Source organism: Topomyia yanbarensis, chromosome 3 (genome assembly GCF_030247195.1).
Source record: "Topomyia yanbarensis strain Yona2022 chromosome 3, ASM3024719v1, whole genome shotgun sequence".
Lineage (NCBI taxonomy): Eukaryota > Metazoa > Arthropoda > Insecta > Diptera > Culicidae > Topomyia > Topomyia yanbarensis.
In genome coordinates, this window is record NC_080672.1 from 161,571,005 (window position 1) to 161,584,965 (window position 13,961).

General features: G+C 34.5%; 1 protein-coding gene across 5 annotated transcripts in view; it reads left to right on the plus strand.

The window, feature by feature from the left end:
- The window catches only part of LOC131689623 (ATP-binding cassette subfamily G member 4), a 142,086-nt gene that overhangs the window by 52,703 nt on the left and 75,422 nt on the right, over window positions 1-13,961 (plus strand). Inside the window, exons 1-2 of one of the 5 annotated variants that reach the window (XM_058974848.1) lie at window positions 188-359; window positions 2,159-2,315. The exons of 2 other annotated variants lie outside the window; for them this stretch is intronic. The gene's annotated coding sequence lies outside the window, so the exon portion shown is untranslated. Of the gene's footprint in view, window positions 1-187; window positions 360-2,158; window positions 2,316-13,961 lie in introns of those variants that run through there. 2 more of the 5 variants (XM_058974846.1, XM_058974847.1) reach the window with 2 other exon arrangements.

A 13,961-nucleotide genomic window follows, 5' to 3' on the forward strand; every position in this document is an offset into this window, starting at 1 on the left:
CAACAAAATCATGCAGAACCATGCTGCCTATAATCGCAAGTCAGTCCCATGTAGATAGGGAATCCTATAGAACATGAGACTGATTTGCGATTATGTGCAGTAAGGCAAGTCCGCGGCTTAGCAGCCACGTCGCAATTACGCGTAGAAGCATAAAAGATTTCATCACCCAGCGCTTTTCTACGCTAAGTTCCAATGAGCTACCATCGCTGATCAGATTAGACTATTACCATCATTAAGGGGGTCTTCTGGTTGTGCGGTTTCAAGAATCAATTTTTACATATTTGGAATCTATACCTATGGAATATTTATGAATCTATGAATAATCTCGGTACTGTGGCCCGGATATAGCCGATTAAATCGTAAGTTTCATTAATCATATTTTATTTAAACTTTTATCATAAAAATGCGTTTTACCAAAAGTCCTATTTTCATTAGTGTTGGCAAGCTCCTGTCTAAAATATTTAGAATATCGGGTGTTTGTGTGTTTTCATTCATTCAGCAGAAGTGTCGCTATGGCCTGACATGAGCCTTATGCGACACATTTTTCCGTTTTAACAGCCGTCTTCAGATAAAAAAAAATTGACGAATTTTTGATTTTTTCTTCAAAAAGCTCATGTTGGGCTATAGCCAACGGAATTACAATTATACAGGGTGATTCAACATGAGGTTTTTAACAGAGTTAAACAGTTACCCTACCACATGAAGTGCTCGAACGTGTCATCAAAAATTGGACCACCTCAAGCGCTGTTATGGTCAACATGTAAAAGAAATTGTTTTCAAATAACTAATGGTAAAGAATGTTCTTTCGAGAGATAATGAAGACTTCATGATTTAATTAATTTTTTAAAATTTCGTGTTACTTTTAAGAAGAAAACCTCATGATGAATCATTTTGTGAACATATTGTTCTTTTCCAGTTTCAACCACTCGAATCGAAGAAAGCTTGACTCAAAGACGGCATTGTAAGAAGAAAAGTTGACTAATAAAATAAGAAAACAGCATCAAAATATCTTCAGCTCGAAATTCAGACTCACAAACAGAAGACCCCCTTAAAGAGATGGCCCCGCGTCTATCTGGTAATTGGAATCAACAGCCCTGGTGTGCGAATGACACTAACGAACTATATTTTCTGGCAGCCTACTTTGCGAGCTATGTTGCTTATGCTTTCATGTGTTGTTGGTCAGGGCACTTATTGTTATGTTTACAATTCGTAGCGCTATTCTGCCAGTGATTCAACTAGAAATAGACAAAACTTATTGATATGCTTCACAATGCTATTTGCTGGATTATCGAATGATTTGGCAGAATTTGTATAGTCACGTTAAGCTGTATAGTGAATAATATTAGTTATATCACAGGAATAAAAATTGTGAGAGTATATTATTGCAGTTGTTTTTTTACATTTATTTATATGCAAAAAGCAAGAGGTGATAGAATGGAAGTATGTATAAATTTACGACTGACTTGATAACCGGATTAACTAATGAGTTTTTGACGTAACCAGATATATTTGAATTATTAATGGATTTGGCGTTTCTTCTATTTATAATTCTTGCGATTTTTACGTCGAATTTGTTACTTTTTTGAGAACAGCTACAGTATACCGGTTTTGCAGGGGTTTCCGTAAAATTAAAATAAAGTAGAATACGGTGAAGAAGAAACGACTATTAATGATATTAACAATAAATCACTAGATATTACTGATGCCATTGTCACATACATTGCTGATCAAAAAAAAGTTCATTAGAAATAATTAAATTCAGAAGCAACCCTTTTTAGTGCTTCCAAACTAATGAACACGAAAACAAAAAGTAAGGATTTAAAAAACCAAAAAAAAAACAATTCTTTCATAATATTGAAAGAATTGTTTTTTTTTTTGGTTTTCTAAATCCCTACTTATTTTTGCGATATTAAGTTCATAAACTGTGTTTCTTATAGTATCGAAATTATTGAAGATATCAATTAGCCACCGCCACGAGCACCGATGAGACTCTTTGAATGGTGTGCGAAAACTAAAATTTTGCTAGTAACGTTGACGTCATGACACGACTAGAATTTTACAAAAAATAAACACAAAAGTAAATGCGAACCTGATCCAAACTAAAAAATCCACGATGTGTTTTTCGAGGCTTGATGTATATATTTTAAATTACTTTCAGATTCGATGACTGTGTTGCATTGTTTTTTGCGTTATCTCAACAAACAGTTGTGCAAGCGTAATGCAATTGTCTGTATACCCAACACGTTGTGAAGCACATTTTATCGATAACGAATCTATATTTACTTTGTTCCTAAGGATTTTCAACGTTCAACAAGGTACAGTTTATTAAAATTGAGCGAAGAATAATAGAGAAAATGATAAAATTTAATATAAATGACAAAAGGTCCTATAACCCCAACTTGTCGTATTCGGAGAAAGGTATAAAAGGTTCTATTCGACTTCTGAGATTTTTTCATATTAGAAAAATTGCAAAATATGTATGATTTGCATCACGGAGCAGAATTTTTTTTAGCCATTTTAAATCGAAATGCTCTTAACAAAAATTTTCTAAAATGTAGTAGTTCTCGAGATATTTTAACTTTTGTTTTAACAACGCAATTATTTTGTCTTATTACGACCTTTTCATAAATTAGTCGCGTTTCTCCATCAACAATAATAGGTTTTTCAAAAGGTCCGTAAACTTTCCTGCAACTTTCTCTTTGACATCTAGGCGATATTGTGAAACATTTGAAAGTTACATGAAAGCAACCAAAATATGATTCAACTATATAGTTTAATCATCAGACCCTATGGTTGAAATATTGGTTGCTTTCATGTAACTTTTAAATGGTTTACAATATCGCCTTCATGTCAAAAAGAAAGTTGCAGGAAAGTTTACGGGCCTTTTGAAAAACCTATTATTTTTGATGGAGAAATGCGACTAACTTATGAAAAGGTCGTAATAAAACAAAATAATGGTGTTGTTAAAACAAAAGTTAAAATATCTCGAGAACTGCTACATTTTAGAAAATTTTTGTTAAGAGCATTTCGATTTGGAATGGCGTTTAGAATCATATTCAAAAAGAAAATTGTATTTATTGACTACAAATAGTAAGAATTATAAAAATATGTCAAAAGTTGTTGTTAGGAAAACTTTTTTATTGAAAGCTTCTCCATGATCCAAATACACTAAAAAAGCTGCTTTTATGTCTTTAAAACGATTAACATTAAATTTTTCACATTTTATGATGGGGTAACGCGAATAACTTTTAAACAGAGCATAATTACACGAATTAATTGTTTTGAAGTAGCAAAATTTCAAATATCTCGAAAACTATCGCATTTTGGAAGATTTTTGTTAAATGCATTTTGATTTTAAATGGTGCTTAGAATTATATTCTGTAATAAAATTACAATTTTGTATGTCAATTAGTATGAAATTTAAAAACATGTACGAAGTTATTGTTAGAAAAACTTTTTTACCGATTTTTTCTCCATCATGCAATCACATTCAAAATGTTTCTTTTCTCTTTAGGTTTTTGGTAACAAAATATAAAAAATTTAAAAAATGGGTTTTTTCGCCATTTAAATTTTTATCATAAATTTTTGATTTTTTGAAAAATAACACAACATTTCTTTCAGTGTATATTTTTGACAGACAGAAGTATTCATTCCCTGTAACTTGTTCTCAGAGAGTTTTGCTGTATAAAATACAGTAATCGAACAAAAAAAATGAAATTCATACACGTAGAAACGTTTACGCCCTTTTGAAAAATTGCTCTTGTATCAAAATATTCCAATTGCCAGAGAACATCATGGAGATTCATACAGTGAACACACTTGCAAAGTTTCGTTCGAATCGACGATGGTCATATTTTGCGGTCGGCCGGTTTCTCATGGAATCTTAGTTTAGCTAGATTATAGTTTGTTTGAATTGGTTTATGTGAATTGTAGATCCATAGTCAGTATAACTAGCTATGTTTAACAAAAGTTTAACAAATTGCAGAGTTTATATAAATCTTATCATTCATTTTACGCTAATGCCGGCCTAATAAAAATAATAAGAGAGCGGACAGCTTAATTCAGTAATAATAATTATAGTCGTGGAAACGGTGAGCTTTGTCGAATGCAGGAGAGCGTGTAATTTTGACATCATAACGGGGCTGGACAAATCAGATTTGGAGCCACTGGTCGCAATTATTCAACCATTAAGTCGTAATAAAATAAGTTGCCAGCTGACATTCCATCCGTTTCATGTCACTTTAATCGACTCGGAAAATCTATAATAGAACTCGCAGGTGGGCTCCAGTCACTATATATGATAGGAGCTGTAGACAATAGGAAAGCGTTCATTAATTTAGACAGTCGGTCAATTCATGCGGGATGATGCTTGTAAAAAGATGTATCAAGCTGACATTATGCAAGTTATAATGGAACGGCTACTACGAATCTATTCTAAAATCCATATAGCTAGTTTTCAGTGATGTGCCACCGATCCGGCCGTGTGTTGAAAACCGCACCCATTGGGACCATTCATAAACCACGTAGACTCATGGTGGGACGGGTGGTCTAGCAAAAATCTATGCTGGTCTACAAGGGGAAAAGGGGAGTTATTACAAAAGTCTGCGTACATCATATTTTTCTTCTTCTCGTCATTATAACTAAGATTGGGATTTAAAAAGAGTTCTGTTCAGCATACTAATTGATTCAGCTGGATATATTTATTAGGTTGGGGCACACTTGTATGGAAAAACATAAACTTGGCCGCATCAAGTCAGCACCAAACTTTTTTGGTTTAATTTATGGTCACAAAAGCTGTGCAAAATTTGGGGTCGACTGGTTGTGACCCGGTGTAGCGCATTGCGATTGAAATTTGTATGGTATTTCGTATGGAAATACATGCTTTTCGCCTTTTCATTTCTAGAGATCCTAGATTCACCTGAAGAATGCAATCTATAATGTATATGCAGTCCAGGATATCCCTAACAACTTTGTCGAAGGAAGTATGGTGCTAAAATGTTCCTGAAACGGGCCCTTTTGATATCCCTGCGTGAACTTGAAAGAAAACGAAAATCAATTCATGCCCGTTGCGATGAATGAAATTTTTGGTTCGTTTCCCTCGTCATTCGTTCTCCCGACGCAGCGCATTCAGGTACGGACATGTTTGGTTTACGAAGCAAACTGAATTTTGTTTCTATGCTAGCTCTGAGGGGAATTATTGACCAAAGGTGCCTCAGATATAGATTACGCAGTTCACTTATTCTTGAAAATGTAGAAGATGCTAACTTCTGCCTTTAAATTGTCCACATAAAAACAAATGAATGCTTTGGTTGGTGAATGAATTTATATTTCCTCTGCAGTCAAGCATTCGATTCTGCATGAAATTTCAGTCGGTTGGAATGTTAATGAATGCGGGAGGCGTTGAATTTGAATGTCGGTTTCGGTAAATGCAAGCAGAAATAGGTAACTGGTTTTGAAATTTCGGAACACTGGCTCCAGTAAGGCTCGAAAAGTGTTTGCTAGTTCAGGGAATCTGCCATGTTGGTGTAGGATGGTCATGCTTAGCCCAAACTTGGATTAGTTATGGCAATATATCTTTTCAAATATTCTTGAGTGACTTACTTTGAAAAAAACGTATTCCGCTTTACAGTAAAGGGAACCAGGGGCTATTAAGACCCAGGATGTAATAGGGGTGGGTGTAGCGTAGTTGGTAAATCGATTGCCTTGAATGCAGCGTACCTGGGTTCGAGTCCTGACCCCGCACATAGGGTTAGAAATTTTTCACAAGAGATTTTTCTAACCCGAAGAGGCGAATGACCTCAAGGTTAAAACATCTATAATCAAAAAAACAGGGTGTAATTCAGACCCCTTCAAATTTCTCAGAAAATTGCAAGACTTTCTGGATGTCGTACATATTCGTGGAATCGCCATTCTGAAACATTAATTTTGAGAAAAAATCTCATTCTTCAATTTTATTAGAAAGGAATTGCAACGTGTTTCATTTTTTACTATTCTCAAAGCAAAAATTGCACAATCGTGATTGAAGTAACAAATAAAAGTGAAAAATTAACAGGTAAGTAGTTTGGAAAGTTTGAGGCTCCTATTTTATGGAAGGATTTTTGTTTGGGCTGAAACACAGATATTTTCAACACGCTCACCACTTTTGTGCGAAATAAGCGTATAGAGGTATTAACACCGCCTATTCCATCAACCACCATTCAGCGGTGGTGTGGCGTGCGTCGGCGCACACAATTGTCACGCCACAGCTGAGAAAATTCAAGATGCGCTAATCGATAGCTGTGATAACCCAAATAAATTTAATTGCAACATTAATATTGAAATATGTTATCCTTCGTTCATTGACTTCACTGTTCATACAAACAACCAGTTTGGCTCCATCAAAAGTTTTCTGGAACAATGACATAGTAGGGGAATTACGGGTAAACCCGACACCTTGGGTAAAACCGACACTGTTGGTAAAACCGACATCCCGCAACTTTCACTAGAAACCAAATGTTTATTCATTTCATAATGACAGTTTATTATTATTACGATTACGTAGAGCTTTTTAAGACAAATTGAATTCACATTAGTACGTCAAATGTCACAAAAATAAACAAAACATACGACAGCAGCGTTCATGCTCGTCTGGATGTTAGATTTTGTTGGTTTAACTTCTTTATTGAACAAACGCTTTTCAAATCACTACTTTTTAGTACCCATTATTATCGGGCTTTCATATGATAAGCTGGGTGCATTGAAGACGATTTTGAGATACTCAATATTTTTAATAGCTTTTTTATAAAACTTTCGCTGTTGGGGTAAACCCAACACCCTTTGGTTGGGGTAAGACTGACACGTTGTGTTTTTGTTGACTACATATTCCACTGCGACCACAGTGTTTTGATCTATTGTGGCAGGCCCCTTTTTGTTGTATGCTACATCGCATAATCTGAGTGATTCCTGCTGACTATAGGCACGGTCTCAGTAAGGTATTGGATGACATTTACAACGGTTTTTAACCGAAACTGTTTCGTCAGATCAGCAAAACTTTTTATGTGATTATCTATAAATGAGGGAACATCCGAATGCATTGTAGCATTACTTTGACCCTAAATTCACGATAGAACTTTGTGTTACTAACTGAACTTACTGAAACAACCGCTCCTCGAGTTTATTTCAGTGATATTTTATATAACGTATGTTGTATTAACATGTCTGTGAAATTCTTTAAACCTTTACACCGGAAGTCTTTCTTCGGGGACGAAGTTATTTATATATATATATATATATATATATATATATATATATATATATATATATATATATATATATATATATATATATATATATATATATATATATATATATATATATATATATATATATATATATATATATATATATATATATATATATATATATATATATATATATATATATATATATATATATATATATATATATATATATATGTGTGTGATTTACCAGTAAGATTATCTTGTCTGCTTCATATTCATCGCGACATGTTCACTGACAATACTGCTAGCATTGGCAAATACTTTTGTGGCCACCTCCTTAGGAGAGCGGAGCTATTTTCAAGTGCACACGAAATTATTGTTTGAAAATCGAACTGAAAAGAATAACAAAGTTAATACCAAAGGGACACCAAACTGAAACTTCGCCAAGCGCGCCAAAAGATCACGCCATGGCTCTGCATATGGGGAAGGGGGTAAGCCAGAACGTGCCGTAACATATTTTTGCTAAACGAAAAAAATCCCAAAAATTCTATACGTTACGCACTAGAATTATAGAGAAATTTGTGACAATTTAAACAATGTAGAGGTCAATTTTGGTATTTTTTGCGTTACGTGTACCCCCTAGTTCAGGAATCATTTGAGCCAGACGCTACTGATTCCTTACCCCCTAGTTACGCTCCTGCTGAAAGTCCAGAAGACCGGGTTTTGTATATTATCCTATATGAGAAGGGCAAAAAAGTGCCAAAGTTCAAGAAAGTAATTTTTTTTAGATATCATCAAATCTTCAAGACATTTGTCATAATTTTTTCAGCTTTGTTCATATAAAATCCGACATAGATGGCTAATGTGGTAAAAACTACTTTGATTGGTTATTAGTTTTCTAGACCTGCAAATTCATGTAATTTTGTTCCCATTTTAATAAGTTTTGAATCGTTTTGATTCCTTGGTGTTACCATACACCAAAGAAATAATGAAATTTAAGCGACATGTAAATCAATATGAATGTAAACATACAAAACTTGAATAAGAATTTTGATTGAAAATTAAGTTGAATTCGATGCATTCAATGGGTGCATCAAAAAGCATATGATTTTACACGTTCGTTCGTGAGATATTACATGTCGATTACGTTACAGCAATATTGGATTAAAAATACATTAAAGTGCATTGGTATCCCGTTTAATTAAACAGTAATTTTCAATCAACGTATAATATTATAATAAAATTCGTTGAAGATTGCACGACAAGTTGTGTGTATTTGTGGTGGAACTTAATTTTACATTTATAGTCATGCTCCAAATATGTGCATGAAAATGAATTTAAAATCACAAAATATTTTTTTCTGCGCAGTTTATATGAGAATTTACTATGTGACTGCACTCTCCAACACGTAACTCCGGAACCGGAACTCTGATTGGCAAAAACTGAGTATATGGGAGAGTTATACCGTTCATTTGAAACTAAGTTTGTGCAAACCGGTTCAGCAATCTCTGAGAAAACCACACTTAAACAGACACATAAACGGATGTTTTCCGATCTCGAGCTTTTTCTTCGTTCAGTATAAATATCGCGAACTGAAGAATCCAAAGTGTGAAGCCAAACATATTATTCCGTAGTTCACTCTTCAAACTTTTGCATTTTTGATGAATAATCTAGAAAACAATTGTGTTAAACTGTTGGCCTAAAGTTTTACTAATTCTTTCGAAACAGAACGCAAATCTGATTTCCGATAGGAAATTCACTGGTTGACATAGTTCACATTGATCGACATGCCTGTATATTTGGATAAATGCAAAACAGTCGGCATCGCTACCTGATGCGCAACAGAAAGTGTAAATTGGTCCTAATAAATCAGTTTTGTTTGTATATTCAGAGTACAAACAGCATATCGAAACAAGCATCTACCAGGTATTCATCGCCGAATAGAATGTTGTAGAACCTGTTAAAACTCAACCCACATAGAGTCGCATACGCTGGTGTACAGCTGCTCGTGCTAGGTTTGTATGTACCTAGGCACAGCAGAAATGATGCTGTTCTAATGTCTCGGCCAACATTACGACACAATCATGCTTCTTGATCAACCTCGCTGCACCTTCTACCGCGTCCCGCCTGGGCGGTGCATTGCTGCTCGAGAATAACGGGTAGACCGGTTTTTGTTCGCTACCGCTTAACCTGCACCACCACAAGAGGGAAAAACGTCCTAAATGTCACTGATTTACTACAATAACATTAGTTTTGGGAAGAATTCCAATTTTTTTTTAGACATGTAGATATAGGCTCTTGTGAACCGTTTCCACAACTGTGCTTACTTCATAGATTACTCAACGTTCTACTGACTGATATATCAGTTGTATCTGTTTTGTCTACTACTACGTCTTTACGTACTAATACATCAGTTGTATTTGTTCTGTCAACAACATCAAAATTTCCAGTCAGTTTTTATTCAGTCTGTTTATTGTATAAACAGTTCATTACTTTGCGGTAGCTGGTTATATTCATCAATCAATCATTATTATAATAAATAACAAGGCGAACATATCTTGCGGTCAGCAAAAAATCGAAATTTTGTTTATTCTTCTATCTTAAGGTTAGACAGAGAATGGGCAAAAATCGAAAAGGAAAAAAGCAGTTTTTTCCACACCGTGTGTTAGATCTTCATAAAAATCAATCAGCTTATGTAGAATGTTGTTACAGTACTGCTAATTGAATTTTAAGAAGATCTAACACACGGTGTGAAAAAACAGCTTTTTTCGTTTTCGTTTTTTGCCCATTCTCTGTCCAACCTTAAAGTTTAGATTCTTAAGAATTTTATCTCAAATTTTTATAGAGATTGTAGCAATAGACGCAAAGTTATAACATTTTTTATCTTGCTCCCATACGGAGGCACAGCTTATACTTGAAACATTAAACGCGATTATCTTAAAATCCTTTTTTCCAAACGTCTTTGCGATGACTACGATTGCCGAAAAAAGTTTTTAACCGATTTCAAAACTTTTTTTTAAATTGTTAATAATTTAACTACCGTGTCCTTGAACGATTCCATGTTTCCGTCCAAATTTTTGTATCGATGTTATGAATTTTTTAATATTTTTTTTTCATGTGAAGATAGTGTTTTTTGGAAAAATCGTTGAGCTTGTTGGACTGGAATCGTAGTCACAAGAAAAATCTTTGAAAAAACGCGTATCGCGGAAATTGATATAACTTCGACAATTTCTACTATTTTGTCATGTTCTCAGGTGGATTGAAAGCGGTACAAATTGAACATTGTACTAGGTTGGACGTATGACAAGTATTTCATAAAAATATGGCCACATACCTTTACAAAAATTTAAATCTTTCCCATTAACCCCTTAAGAAATCAAATTTGTTTATATTCTCATGATTTAAAATGCTTTAACCTTTATGATTTTATGTAAAGGTGCCGTCCATATACCACGTGGACAGCTTAAGGGGGGGGGGGGGGGGGTAGGGAGTACGGCAAAGTCCACCCTTGCCCATAGAGAGGGGGGGTGGGGTTGATATGAGAATTGGACACGTTTACTCTTTACTATGTTTCTCTTTTTTAGAATGTAAACGAATTCGCACTATCATTGGCAAAAGCGCATGCTTGTTTCAATCCAATTTTTCTCAATAGTAAGAAACACTTAAATCGCACATACATGACCTCACGTAATTTTGATCTCAGAAACATTTGATCCAATCTTTTGTAATTTCGGCGATTCCTATTATTTACTTCCAATTTGCGTTGTTATGATGGATGCGAAAATGTGCCTTTCAGGCACAAATTTTTTAGCAACTTTATCTAAACTGATTTTGTTCAAAAATGTGATATTTTTACAAAAATAAAAAAAAACTAAGATTCTGAGGTTTAAACGAAATATATGTTTTAACATAGCATTCAACATCAAAGTAGTTAAATACATTGGAAAAATCCATAATTTCTTGGAATTTAAAACTCTTTTATGAAATTACAGTACACAAAAGGGAAAATTTCACGTGGGCATCGAGGGAAGGGGAAGGGGGGTACAGAGATTGTTCTCGCTTGTCCACGGAGGGGGAGGAGGGGGTCAAAAACCAAGGTATTTCTGTCCACGTAGTATATGAACGGCCCCACAAGCTGTTCTCATATCACTTCAATTTGTTCTTCAGGATCTAGTGAAAATATATGCTGAATACACATATACAATTAGATCAAAACAAGCAAGCTTTGAGTAAAAATTACCATAGTTATGGAATTTGCATTTCGACTTCGTCTCATCAGAATCTGACACTAACTAGTGACAGGACTAGGCTAGCGCCGAATTAACGCTAGCTCCAAAAGTGAAAACACTATTTCTGTTCCTGAGTAAACTCCTAGCCCTGCAGGATGTCCCACAAGAAAAGGAGTTTTGACAAAGGAAGGCGTCTGATGTAGTGGGCAAAAAATCGACTTCTTTTTTATGCGCAAAACTTTTAGCATTGAACATCTAGAATAGTCCACCGCAATCCCGATGGCCACGCCGAACTTTTTTTTGTTTTAAACATTCCTGCACTTATCGCGCGTATTTGCTGTGACAGGCGCAGATTTCAATCTATCGACAACTTTAAAAGCGTTTCTCTCGAAACCGCGTTTTCAAGAATACGATATGAGAATGTGCAGCATGTCGATGAACTACAGAAAATTGAATAAAAAAATTCTCCCTATTATTTTGAAGAAAAGTGAGCGAATTTTACAGTAAAATATGAGATTTTTTTAAAGCCATTTCCGAAACTCGAACTTTTTTCTAATATTTTTGGTTCATAGAGCAACTATAAGTATAAGCTTTAGAAATCTTATCGAATTACCTGTATCAGACAATTTTTTCAAGAGTTATCGTGTTCACCGCGGCGCTCTTCGACGTGGAAATGGTTGGACGTCTACTCTTGGAAACAGAGTTAAAAATAATCGAAACTTCATTTTTGTCGGGTGAAAATGAACCTGTTGCGACTCGTGATGAATATAAAAGATACTCATTTAAAAGTTCGTGTTATTCATTCAATTGAATTTCGTACAATAATATTCATTTTACTAAATATCTTGGCGAATGTTATCGAAAGTTGATAAAGCAAATAAAACAATAATTAACGTAGCTTTCATTGTGCCAGGGCCAGTTTTGATGCGTTTGATTCGTTCTTGCACGTTCGCTTCGTGCTATATTCGGAGACGAATTAAAACCTGCATAGAATGAATGGGTGTCTGGTTCAGTTGACGTTTTCGTTAGCGTTACTGAATATTGAAGATGAATACGGCTGAGTATAATTCAATGAATTTGAATATTTGTAACTCTGCTTGGAATGCTAGTATGTGTGGCTCTGCGTGACTGAAAATATTTTTTTTCATGCACAATGAATGCAGAAATAAATCTTAACATTACACAAAAGATTCATTGTTGCCTTGTCTTCAAAATCGTGAAACAAAATAACTGTCGGTAACTGCACTTTACACCAAACGCCCCTCTTAAACTGATGGTGCCATGAAAATCAGATTTAAAAAAACACCCTATCTCGAAATATATAGAATCTACAAAGTTTGCACCTTCAGATGAAATATTTATAATAATATAAATTACAATTTTCTCGACGACACCATTTTTCTATCTAACGTTGTTAAAAAGTTAATAATAGCGACACTATAGTTTGATGAAATCCAATAAAACACTCTACACCAATTCCGAAGAAATTATAGCTTTGAAACGAAAGATAATAATTAATGCCATTTTTTTCATTTTCCGACCACATTTTTTCTCTTAATCTCATATTTCACGTCCAATTTAAAAAGTAGAGACATAACGCTTTCACTGCAATTTTCGAAAAATTAATACGCTCAACAATGAATATTCTTGCAAGAAACATATATTAGATAGAACATAGCCAAGTTCAGCAAGTATTTGAGCGGCACTAACCTTCAGGGACGATTGTTTGGGTCGAACCGTCAACATACACCACAATCCAACTAAAATTGATTTTATATCTAGTACACCGATATATGAGCTGCAACCGAACACTTCTAGATCGCGAATTGATCGAAGAGAAATTTCGAGTTTCCATAAGACACAAAATGTGGTTACCTCCCTTTGGACATTAGCTAGTACTGGGTCCATGCTCAACTTGGATTGCTAATAGCAAAAAAAACTGAAAATAATTTTGTTACTATGTTTTAGATGCCGCAAGGTTCTACTGTATCGATTTTGTTGGGTATTTTCGGCAAATTTAAGACTAAGAAAACGAAAGCAAATGAAATTGAAAGACGGCTAGGTATTCTAGAGTGAATCAGTTATAAACTTAGAACGGAAAACTAGGACTAGGCAGGCTCATATGGACATGATCGAAAGGAAATGTGAAGAATCCTTTCCTTCTGCTAAGTGGGAGTTGGGCGTTGCACCCAAGTCTACCGCATGGTCATTGATAGAACATAACTCATCATCATGTTTTACCGCCGACGCCAAATTTCTCAAATGATATGCGTGGATTAGAACATTTTAATTGAATTATAATTAGAAGATAGATTAGGGTGGGTGCTCCTATAGTTGAGGTGTACCAATAGTTGCAGTAGTGGGTTATACGCCTAACTAAGGTACCAACCATCAACAAATATTTTTTTTATCGATTCATCGCACTAAAATTATGCGACAATAAAACTGTTATCCTTGAAATTTGCTCAAATAACTATTGAAAAAAATGATTTTCTTAGAATTTTGAGCTCCC